At 44.8% G+C, this 10,200-nt stretch overlaps 1 protein-coding gene across 1 annotated transcript in view; it reads right to left on the reverse strand.

The window, feature by feature from the left end:
- The window catches only part of Pals1 (protein associated with LIN7 1, MAGUK p55 family member), an 88,780-nt gene extending 85,463 nt beyond the window's left edge, over nt 1–3,317 (reverse strand). Inside the window, exon 1 of the mRNA XM_050158606.1 lies at nt 3,161–3,317. The gene's annotated coding sequence lies outside the window, so the exon portion shown is untranslated. The remainder of the gene's footprint in view (nt 1–3,160) is intronic.
- Nucleotides 3,318–10,200: the final 6,883 nt, after the last annotated feature.

Here is a 10,200-nt window from a genome sequence, read left to right on the forward strand (position 1 = left end):
TCACGGAGATCCACACGTCTCTGCCTCCTGAGTGCTGGGATTAAAGGTGAGCACTTTTTAAAAGAACGAAAACAAATAGATAATTTCTCATCTAAATGGGCAAAAAATATAAAATATGACGATGGTATAGTGGGTAAGGATGAGAAATCACTTCCCCTCATATACTAAATGCAGGAACAAAAGTCATTTGCTCTTGTAACCAGTCAAGTGAAAAATCAATCTGTTATCAACAGTTCCCTTTATAGGTGGTATACATTTTGGGAAACCACACTGTTTTTCAGAGACATACAGAAGGATATTCATTAAGCATTGTTTGAAATATTAAAAAAAAACTCTTCAGAATAAGGATGTGGTTATAAAAAAAGAAAAGGCATTCTCCCAGGCAGTGGAGGAATGACAGCCCTGCTAGCTATTTATATGATATGGAGAAAGTAACTGACTGATTTATTTTGCAATTAGATAGAGTGAGGAGCTGGGTGTGGTGGCACACCCTGTAATGCCAGCACTTGGGGAGTCTAAGGCAAGAGAGTCAGTTTGAGGCCAGTCTGGGTTATACTACCAGCCCTACACCAGCTAGGGCTACATACAAAGCAAGATCCTGGGGAGGAGAGGGGGCAGGAAAGTAGAGGACTGCCTAAGGTGGGATACCAAGACAAGCGCATAGCATTCGGTTCCAACTCACCACCACTCCTCAACACTTGTCTACGAACCTCACTTTCCCATCCCTGGGAGGTGGAAAGGTTGGACTATACACACAACAAGATTACTTCCAACCTAATGATCTTGTAATTCAGTAAGTATATAACATCACAAATCCAGTACAGGCAAAATACTACCAGCTTGAATTTTTTGTCTTGATTGTTGTGACAGTAAAATAACTTGTTAAGCTTACGGTGCTCACTTGGGTCAAATCTGAGTGCAGACACTCATGTGAAGGTATTCTGTAGTGATTAACATATGTGATCAACTGACTTCACGGAGATTATCTTCAAATATGTGAGTTTATTCTTTTTCATTTGTTTTTATTTTATGTGCATTAGTGTTTTGTCATGGGTTTCAGGTCCCCTAGAACTGGAGTTACAGACAGCTGTGAGCTGCCCTGTGCGTGCTGAGAATTGATCCTAGGTCCTCTGAACCTAGGTCCTCCGGAAGAGCAGTCAGTGCCCTTAACCACCTCTCCAGACCCTATATAAGTTTATTAACACACGCTATGCACGTGTTACAGGAGAAACCTCGACAGAAGAGAACTCTGGCTTCTAAAGTATCTTAAACAAACAACAGCAGGATTTTAGAGATTCCAAAACAAAACAGAGAGCAGGCTTGGCTTTTGGTTTTCACTGGTAGGGAATTATGGAGAATGAATCTGAGGGTGGGAGAAGGAGTGTCGTGTGTGTGTGTGTGTGTGTGTGTGTGTGTGTGTGTGTGTGCGCGCTGAATGACTTAATTATTTTTATTATAGTGCAATAGTGTTTTGCCTGCATGTATGTCCGTGTGAAGGTGTCAGATCCTCTAGAACTGGAGTTACAGTTGTGAGCTGCCATATGGGTTCTTCCCAGGAGCAGTGAGTGCTCTTAGCTGCTGGGCCACCTCTCCAATTTCTGAGATTTTTAATCAGACTACAGTTCAGGGGGCTGGAGGGCTCAGCAGTTAGGAGTGCTCTTGCAGAGGACCCAAGCTGCTTCCCCAGCACCAACAATCGGTGGCTCATGAGAGCCTGTAACTCCAGCTCTGGGAGGATCTAATACCTTTGGCTTCCATTGTCACTCACGTATAAATACCACCCCCAAACACATAATTTGAAATAATTTAAAAAAAAAAAAACACAATTCAGAAGATGATATGGATAGCTAAGCTACTATACCGATTCGGATCACCCTGAGGTGGAGTTAACTCTCTCATCTACTTTAACATTCTAAAGCACTGTGAGTAGACCTTTACTTGCCAAATTCAAGGTGATGACCTTTAGTTATTCATGAAAAAAAATTTACTCAATTTTTAAAAAAATGCCAATCTCTTCATATTTTGTCTGTTTTACCTATAAAGCACTTAAAGTTTTAACGTTAGCTTGATACAACCGTTTAGAATGACCCTTAAAACAAGAAATCGTGTCCACAGGACGCCCATAATATTCAAGAGTATTTACTAATTTTCATTACCACAAATACTTATACTTCAAAGATACCAACACATCACATAATTTGTTCCTGTTGCAAAATTTAACAGGTTATTAATTTCTGACATAATTTAAAAGGATAATTAGAATACTATCATTAAAGCATGATACTGCCCTATTAAAACTAGAAATACCTTTCACCTTGTCCGCTAAATCAAAACTTTAGAATTCTTGGCACACTGGCTTTCCGAATCTAAATTCTTAAAACTCTAACACACTCCTAAAAAAACCCTCCTAGCTCCTGCATTCATTTTAAAGGGTCTTGGAAAACTTTTCGACCGAAACCTAAATTCCACACACATTACTGTGTGTCAATCAGTTGGACAGAAGGTGAGCTATCCTTAGTAAGTTACATAATTTGCAGTAAAGATCTGTCCAGGCGGCTTTCATTGAAAGTGACTTGCGACCATTTTACAGGCTCCAAAGTTCAACTGAACAACCTCCCTGGCAGCTTAAGAAAGCCCTATGGACACCGGGCTTTCTTCAGCAGCGGACACAAGGAAGCAGGAACTGTTTATCTGAAGAACGCAATGAGTAGCAGAACACCAGGAGCTGACTCAGGCACAGGAACGCTGGCTGCATTCCGTCTTCCCCGGGAAAGTGGTTCCCCGGCTGGTTCCGCCACCCGCCCGGGGAAGTGTGTGGGGGGGGGGGGGGGGGGGGGGCGGTGAGGCCCCGGGAGTGGGGACTCTGCTCCCGGCGGCACACAGGCGACTCCCTGCCGCGCCCCCCGTAACTCCGTCCGGGCGGCCCGCCACCGCGCCGAGCTGCGTCCCCGGCCCGGGGGGACCGACACCGCGCGGACAGCGATCCTCCGGGGGACAAAAGCTGGGGCTGGCACCACCGAGTCGGGGCTCAGCTTGGGTCTCCATCGCGGTGCGGCGGGTCGGAGTGGGGTACGAGCCCCGCCGCCCCTCCCCCGCTGCGCTCCCGGGGACCTGTTGATCAAGACCGCCGCAGCCCCGCGGCAGCGGGTCCGCCCCTTACCTCCGCGCCCCGGTGGCGGCCGATCCGCTCGCCCTAGTCGCTCCTCGGCGCGGCCCGGGCGACAACCCTCGGGCGGGCCGCCCTCAAGACGCGGGATAAAGAATCCAGAAACTCCCGATCCCCCCCGCGACCTCGGAATCCCGGAGTCCCCGCCCCCTCCCCACCGCCAGCCTCCTCCGTCGCCGCCGTCGCCAGCAACTCCTCCTCGAGACCGCGCGAGACCGGCCCCCGCGGCTGACGCGAGACCGCGCACGCGCCCCCGGGACCCTGGCGCAGCGGGCGCGCCTATCCCAGGCCGTTCCCGGCGCAGCCCGCCCACGGCTCGGAGAGAGGCTGGACCGGATCACCCAATCCGGAGCCGGCTCCGGGGAGAGAGCTCGCTCATTGGTCCTCTCTGGGCTCCGGGCGCTCGGCCGCGCGCACTCCCGCGCCTCGAACTCCGAAGCGCTCGCTCGGACTGCGGAGTTTCCTCAGCCCACCTACCTCCTCGCTGAGGAAAACCAGATTCCCTCTGAAGAGATTCCTCTTGTCGTGTCAGGCACGACAGAAATGCTGACACTCCCTTAAAAAAATGACGCAAACACCTGGTTGTGTTTGAATCAGGTCCCACAGAATTGCCTGATCCTGCAGACGACTCCTTTCTGAAAATCGGGACTGATGCCCAGGGCCTCCGCTGGTGTCACAGAATTCTCCGGAGAGGATCTGGAGTTCCATAGGCCAGTCTGTACCCAGTGCGAGACCATGCTGTCAGGACGTGCCTATGCCACGGTCTGGAAAGGGTGGGCGCCAAAAGTGCTAGGAAAGCGAGTTCATGAGGAATTGGATTTGGAGCAGACAGACTATCTTCTGGGCAGAAACCTCTTCTGTTGGGCCAAAATCCATTGCTTCAGCCTGTTGAGTTCTCTTCAGGGGCACAAGGCATAGACAACTCTCCCTTAATGCCTTCTTGTATGCGAGTTGATTTCCTCCTACCGTGGCTTTTAGGCATCCTTCCCAATATCCCCAGGTCCCTCCCGTCGGTTCACAAACTTACCCTTTTCACCTTATAGACTCTTAGTGTCCTCAGGGAACAACACCATGTCCTCCTCGGAATTAAGCACACCTCAGTTCAGGTGCTCAACATCTTTTTTGGAGCCCTTCCTGAATCGTCAACCTCAAATCTTATTTGCATTCTGTTCATTAGTGTTTAGTAAGACAGAACCAAGGACAGAACTTTGTTACCACTAAAGACCGCATTCGTTCTCTCGAGCATTCCTCAGTGGACTCTGAGTACAGATGGACAACTTCCAAATTAGTTCATAGTCTTCAAAAAGAAGTGAGAATTTGTGAACTGCAAGTAAACCGTTGTCTCCAAATTTCTGGAAACGGATAGCCGTACACAAAAGGTTAGTGTGTACTGACATTTTCCCCTACATTTTTAAGTACATAAAACACAGAGTAACAAAGCCTCTAGTTCCCAAAACGTTGTTTTTTTTTTCCCTTGGAAATATTGACATTTCGGCTAGTTTACTCTTGTTGTGGAGCCAGTCTGTGGTTTCTGTCCACTAGAGATGCCCAGGCACACCTCCCTTTCCACCCTTGATAGCGATGCTCACAGACATTGCCTGAGGATTGGACCACTGGTATAGCTTTTCATGCAAAAGGTCACTCTACATAGTGTTCTTTTTTTTTCTTTTTACAAAGATGTATTTATAATTGTTTATTTGAGTGTTTGCCTGCATTTATGTAATGCACCTTGTCTGGTGCTTGGTAAGGCCGGGAGAGATCTTTGGATTCCCTGACATTCAGGTTATAGACAGCTGGTGCTAGGAACTGAGCCCAGGTTCTCTACAAGAGTGCCCAATGCTCTTACCCACTTATCTTTCCAGCCCCCTAGAGTGTATCCTTTTTCATGCCTTCCAATAGCCTGGTCCAGGCAGTTTTCCGAAACATTTCCTCCTAAATGACCCCCCTGCTAGGTACCTTGTCCAGCTTCCCTGGATGTTTAGGGAACTGTTGCGGGCTCCACTCTGATAACATGACGATCAGGGTGAAATAATAGACTGCTGCTGCTCTCAGAGTGTGGCAAGGAGCCGCTTGTTCATCCTGGCCGCCCGGCCGCCCACAACCTCTGCAAGTACGAACAAACTGTATTCCTTTACCTCCTAAAGGTACTTTCATTTTTTTAAAAAAAAAATGAGACTATGGAAAATAGGAAATCTATTCTTTGGTGAATAAAACTTTTTCCAGAACCCCACATCACACTAATTACTGGTCTCGTGTGCATTAAAGGAGTAGCCGGAAGAGTGGAAAGTATAAAAGTTGCAGGCAAAGTGACTGGAGTTCTAGGATGTGATGTGGGACGAGCCTTCCTGGGCTGAAATGTTCTCATTCGTAATGTAAGGTAGTTTTTGTTTCCGGTTTCGTGCTGGTAGCTTCTGCAAGTGGTGTCTAAAGGATGGCATGGGAGTTAAGGCAATATAGCATTCTTCCCAAAATGGAATAGACGAGGCAGTCGATCCTGTTTGAAGAACTGTTCATCCTTCTCTGAAGAACTATCCATCTGCTGGGTCACCCTGGCAGATCTGAAACTGAACATTATGGATGAAGAGAGAAAGTCAAACTATAAAATCTAGTGTAAGAAGGAGAACAACCATAGCAAATACCCTTCCTCCTCCTTCGTCTTAATATATGCTTGTATCATCTGCCAGTATGTTAGATTAGTAAAATGCCATGCTATTTTAAATTTGCGGGAACACATTAACATTGTATTTTAGCCAATTGTGAAAGTCTAAAATCTCACACCTCAGATTTCAAGATTCTTCAGTTTTATCATTATCTTTGAAATCCTTAACCATGGACATTATATGTTACTTTTGTACTAGAAAAAGAGGTTTAATAACTGAATTAGTTGCCTAAACACTTTTTTTCTTTTGCTAAAACAGACTCTCAATATATAGCCAAGGCTGGCCTTGAACCTGTAATCCTTAGCTTTCCTAGTGGTAGGAAGCAAAACAAACAAACAAAAAAATCCATGTGCATCCATAGACAGGATTTCTCTGTGTAACAGCTCTAACTGTCCTGGAACTAGCTCTTGTAGACCAGGCTGGCCTCGAACTCACAGAGATCTGTCTGCCTCTGCCTCCCAAGTGCTGGGATTAAAGGCATGCACCACCACTGCTTGGCTTCTTTACTCATTTTTAATTGTATGAACTATATATAATATAATTTAAAATCAGAATGTTCACTGAGTAAGGCACAAATTCATTGTCGTAAAACAAAAAACAAAGAAGTTGTAAAAAACATTTGTTTCTAAACTAAGAATATTAAACAGTTCCACTGTCTATAATTAGCTTCTGTTCATTCAGTTCAGGTCAGTATCTTTCAATGAATTGTCCTTAACTAATGTTCACTCTTCAGTCAGAAGTAATTGAACACTCCAATGCAGCAAGCATTGTGCTGTAGGAACTGAAGCAGCTGCTAGCCTCTGTCCTGGAGCAGTTCACAGTACGGGGAAGACTGACAGTAAGAAAGCTTGGCTGATGGAAGTAAGGGACCAAAAAAACAAAAAAACCCAAAAAAGCAAACAAACAAAAAAAGATAAGGTTCTTGTCAAGAGGAGCTTTACTAACTAACTGGGGGTAGGGCTGGGGACAGAGAATAAACTGCAGTCAGAATATCTACAATAGTAGGGAAGTAGGGAGGAATCAAAGGCTACGGAATCTGTTAGACTGGAGCAGTAAGTGTGAGAGATCTACTGTACAAATAGTGTCCATAGTTCATCATCTGTGGTATACTTGAAAACAGTAAATGTTAAGGTTCTCACCCAAAAAACAGCATGTGAGGAAATATTAATTAGCTCAGCTTACCCAGTCTATAAATGATGCATTTTTGAAAACATGTTACATATCACAAATATATGCCGTTTTCATCAATTAAATTTAAAATAAAAAATAGACATTTGCATTAGTCCCTTTTCACCCCTGTCTTACAGTGTCTGAGAAACACAGGAAACGGCTTGTCTGGGCTCAAAGTTTATGTCCATGACGATTTATTGCCCTGGCTTTTGGGTCCATACTCACGGATGTGGGAACGTGTATTAGAGGAAAGCAGCTCACATCATGCAGGACAGAAGGCAGAGCAACAGAGAGGGCGACCAGCCTGGAAAGAAAGGATTCCCTTCAAAGGCACATGCCCAGTGGCTTCTTCCAAACAGGCCCTACCTCCTAATAACCTATTCAACTGTAATGTCCGTTCTATGCATTAATCCACTGATGATGCTGACCTCGTCTCGGGGTTGGGATTTGAGAGGGACACTGAGGCAGATTGTTCTTTTGGGTAAGAGGTTTATCAAAGAGTTACTAATGCTACGGACAGACAGACAACACTATGGCAGGGTCTCTGAGATGTCAGGCTCCCAGCTACAGATAGGCAGACAGCGTGGCAGGAACTGTTGGGGCTCATGAAGCAGAGTGGGGTCTTTTCTCCTAGGTCTCTAAGGAAGAGGGAATCGTCACAATACTTCTGACAGTTAGACTGCCTTTGATTCTCTGGGCTGGGAGGGGAGGGATCCTGCATTCCAGGGAGGGAATGAGTGACTGTGTCCATGTAGGGGAAAGTCATGTCCATGAAGGCACATTTAGTTAAGGTATACACCTATACCGGTAGCCCTCTGATGTCTGACAGTCTGAGCCTTTAAACTTCCTCCAGGAAGTGGGAATCGAATTAGGATATTGCTTTTGTCCTGGAATCGGGGCACCTGGGGAGTCTGTTAGGGAGTTAAGGATTCACAGACAGGCTTTAGATAAGAAGTTTCCCATTCCCTTTAAAAGATGGGTAAGAAAAGGGGTTAGGGCAGGTAGGTGTGGCCTGATTAGCCCTTAGCTCAAAACCTAACAACTCCAATCATCTCTTAACTGTCCCAACCATCTGGGGACCAAATCTGTACCACATGACCCTTTCGGGGAACACTTCATATTTTAAATACAACAGACATAAACTGTTGTCTGAATTTGAATGACAAGTACACAGAGAATAGAAGTCTGAATTTATTAGAACAAAAATGAGAAATAATCCCAGTATAAGATGTTCAATATTTAGGATGTTAGTCATTCATCATACTTTTGTTTAGACATTTCTTAGTGGCCCTATGTCAAGCTGAATAAGGCATGGTTAGCTAAATAAAGCATGTTCCATGAGAAATTTTATTCTGGAGAGAGGAAGTAGGTAAAATTGGAACTTTGAAATTTTTTGATGAAGCTATGCTATGTTCAAGACTGAATTTCAAAAAAGCAAGCCAACTGTCCTTAAAAGAGATTTGCAAAATTACATTTTTTCCTCATCAATTTCCCAATCAAATTTGTTTCATTTGCATGAAAAATATCAGCTATTACTTTAGCTCATGCTAATATGTGAATGTCTGAATAGGTCTGAGTAATGTATGACCTGAACCTTCTATCTGCAAACTTATTTCTCATTGAAATTTAATTCCATGACTGCTTCAAACAGCTTTTGTGTCTGGCATGGTGGTGTGGCCTATGGTCACAGCTGTTTGGGGAGCCAAGGGAAGGAGATTATTTGAACCCAGAAGTTAACACTAGCTTGGGAAAGGCAGAGAGATAAGAAAAACCCAAAACAATGCCCAGCTAGGAGCTTTCTTAGGTGGTGTGAGACTCTAGGTCCCATCTCCTGCAGCAGGAACGTGATAAGAGAGTTGAAACAAAAGAAGCTACGTGATTAGCACGTGAAAGAAAGTTTTCTGGGGGAAGACTGGAACACCTTTTTTAGCCTAACATCACCTGTGAATAGAATTTATGTGAAACAAAGCCCCAAAATACAAACAAGAGGGAGCAGGCAGCAAAAGACAGCTGGCTAGATGCTTTTCCTCTGGCTCACTAGCCCATCCTGCTTCAGAAACCCACCTCTGGTCCACACCTAACTTGGAAGGCGGGATTTTTCCCCATCTGCTCCTGGTGGCTACAGGGATTTCCAGCTAACCAGTGTTTTGCTTTTCCCTTTAACACCACTAAAATTCTCCTTGAGCTCCCTTTGAGCCAATTTCTAAATTCTTTTATTAATGAGACTAAGAATCCCAAAGGGAACCCGATTTCCCCTGGTAATAACAACAAAAGCAATACCCAGTATTTTTCCATGCTTTGCGTTTCCAATCTTAGCTACTTTCCTAATGTTAGGCAGTGGTGTGTTTGGAACTTCATCTGGGATAAATGTTTTATTTTCTTCTCCGAGCTTTTTGTCGTTTTGTAAAGTATTGAGCTATGTACCTGGTCCTATCATCATGTTCTTTATTATTTACTCTCTTGATGATTTCATCTGATCTTATGGCTTCAGATACTATCTAGACACACTCAACTTATAAACTACAAATATACCTGTAGTCTGGAGTTCTACCCAACCTGCAAATCATATACTCACTTGACAGCCCAGCATCTTTGTTATTCTTTTGGTCCCTGCCCTAGCCACGCCCACTCCCATAACCTCTGACCTGCCTGTCGCCATCTTGGGACCCTTCCTCTCTTTCTGCTTCCTTGGCGTGCGCACGTGTTTTCTCTGTCTCTCTCTTCTTTTATCTCTCCTCTCTCCTTTTATCTCTTTTCTCTGTCTTTCTTTCTCCCTCTTCCTTAATAAATACTTATGGCTATTTCCTGTGTTTACGTGTCTGTTCCCTGCCGCCACCTTGGGCCAAGGAAGCATGCCCTCCTGTAGCCGCTTTCTTATGGCGGGCTCCGCCAACCCACCGCGGGAATCATTTTATAACAATCTTCAGTAGAAATTCTAACAAGCATTAAAAATCTAATGTGAAAATTATGATTTTGTCTAGTTCCTATTTGTTCAGGTGTTCTTTCACATGAACATAAAATCCATCATGAGATTTTCTTATATCTACCTTCAGAAGATACTCAGTGCAATGGTCTATCCTGTCTCTTCAAGAGACAAGCCATGCCCACTCCCTCCCCTGTCTGCTGAGGCAAGCTGATCTTCAGCTTCCAGCCTGAGTTCCTTCCTTTTCCATCTCCCTCTCGAAGAAGCAGCTTCCATTCCCC

This window comes from Alexandromys fortis, unplaced genomic scaffold (assembly GCF_014885135.2).
Source record: "Alexandromys fortis isolate MF-2015 unplaced genomic scaffold, M_Fortis_MF-2015_v1.1 scaffold_99, whole genome shotgun sequence".
Taxonomy (NCBI): Eukaryota; Metazoa; Chordata; class Mammalia; order Rodentia; family Cricetidae; genus Alexandromys; species Alexandromys fortis.